Genomic DNA, 2,278 nt, shown 5'->3' with positions numbered 1-2,278 from the left:
AATTACCATATGATCCAGTCATTCCATTTTTAGATACATAACTGAAAGAATTGAAAGCAGGAACTCAAACAGATATCCGTACACCATGTTCGTGACAGCATTATTCACAATCGTGTTAAAAGATAAACTTAGGCACATTAAAATTTTAAAGAGTTTATTTAAGTAGAAAGTGATTCACATATTGGGCAGTGCCAAACTACAAGTGGTTTGGGCTCCACCAAGAGGGCAGGAGGGGAAAGCTTTTATAAGTTGTTCGTGAAAGCAAGGCAAAGAACATATTTGGCTCGGGTGGGAAATCTCTAGTTAGAGGCTAGTTGGAGGTTTCTGACTGGTGAAGTCTCTAGTTAGAGGTTAGTTAGCAGTTACTGAATGGTTAAGCTTAAGTTTCATTTTCCTAGGCTGTGAGCATTCACACTGAGTTGGGTTTCAGTTTGCTTACATAGAAACCGAGGGCACTGGGTTCTCAGCCTAATGGACTCCAGATTAATTTGTTTTAACCATAGCCAAGTTGAAGCAACTCAAGTGTCCACTGGTGGATGAATGCATAAACAAAATGTGATACATACATATAATAGAATATTAGCCGGGCACGATGGCGTTTGCCTGTAGTCCCAGCTACTTGGGAAGCTGAGGCAGGAGGATCACTTGTGCCGAAGAGTCCGAGGCTGCAATGAGCTGTGATCATGCCATTGCACACTCTCTCCTGGGTGACAGAGGGAGACTCTGTCTCTAAAAAAAAAAAGGTTGGGGGGGAGTGGGGACAAGGGCAACATATGTAACCTAAACATCTGTATCCCCATAATATGCTGAAATTAAAAAAAAAATGGGAAAAAAAAAAGATATATTATCCAGCCTTAGAAGGGAAAGAAAACCCTGACACACACCACAATGTGAATGAACCTTGCAGACAGTATCTAAGTAAAATAAGACAGTCACAAAAAAGACAAATACTGTATGACTCTCCTTATACGGGGTTCCTACTGCAGTCAAATTCATAGAAACAGAGAGTAGAGTGGGGGTTGCAGGGGCTGGGGGAGGGGGATTATTTCTCAATGAGTGCTGTTAAATTAAGTTTAACCTAAAGCTGCCTCCTTATGTGTTTTAAATTTGGCCTGAAGGTTTCTTCATACATAGTAAACCGTCCCCCAGCTGGATGTGTAAACAGACTGTCACCTACTCCCGTGGCGATCACTGAGCTCGGGCCACTCACAGGCAGCCAGCCGTTCCGTTCGAGCCGCGCTCAAACACGGCAGACGCGAGCTGCCCCCAGCCCGCCGGTCCCGCGCCTCACTTCTGTGTCCTGCGTGGCACTTGCCTTGTTCTGTCCATGCATCCTCTCCGACCACCCACCAGCGCCAAAGCCACTTTGAACTTTCTTTGCTCAATTAAACTGTTCCATTTGTCTAAAGTTTTTGCTTTAAAGGGACAGAATTTCAGTTTTGCAAGATGTAAAGAGTTCCGCAGGCGGGCGGTGGCGATGGCTGCACACCGTGTGAATGTCCGCAGCGCCACTGAACCGCGCGCCTAAAGATGGCTAAGATGGCAAATTTTATATTATTTTACCCCAGTAAAAAGAAAAGGAGGTGGGAGCTGAGCCATCAGAGGGCGGCCTCCGCCCGGAGTGGCCGTTGAAGGCCCCGCGCTCCCCGCCCTGCGCGCGACCTGGCGGCTGGGCCCGGCTGTGCAGCCGCGGGCGCGCACTGTCCTCACACTGAAGTCCTCCTTGGCCTAAGTCAGCCAGGGGGGCTTCTTCTTGCCAAAGAGCATTAACGGAAATGCTGCGTTCTACAAAAAGCAGCTACAGCTATCTTCCTACCACGGAGCATCTCGAATTTATTCTACGGAACAAAGAATACCTGCATTTGCTGAACGTCCCTGAGCACTCCCTTGTGCCCTGTGCCTGGCACTCCCCCCCACGGCCACCCTGTCCGTGCAGGCCCTTCAGACTGAGGATTTCTTTGACAGTCGGTCATGGTTTTGTTTTGGTTTCTCTCCAATATTCCTTCCCCCCTTTCGCCCCTGCTGTGTGACATGCCCCGCAGCCCGTGGGCCAGTGAAAGCCACCAGCCGGCACCTGTCCTGATTCTTAGACATGCCGTAATAGTCTGCACCCATCCTGTCTGGGTGAGCGAATTGTACAGCCACAATCTCCATTTTACCCGAGAGAAAATGGGGGCCCAGAGAGGGGAAGGAATTTGTCCAAAGTCACAGAACAAACATGATGATAGAGCCAGGGTCTCATCCAGGCCTGTCTGACTCCAAAGACCACACTGCATAC

Source organism: Propithecus coquereli, unplaced genomic scaffold, assembly GCF_000956105.1.
Source record: "Propithecus coquereli isolate 6110/MARCELLA unplaced genomic scaffold, Pcoq_1.0 Scaffold766, whole genome shotgun sequence".
Lineage (NCBI taxonomy): Eukaryota > Metazoa > Chordata > Mammalia > Primates > Indriidae > Propithecus > Propithecus coquereli.
The sequence above is the reverse complement of the archived record's forward strand: the minus strand, read 5'-3'. Positions refer to the sequence as shown.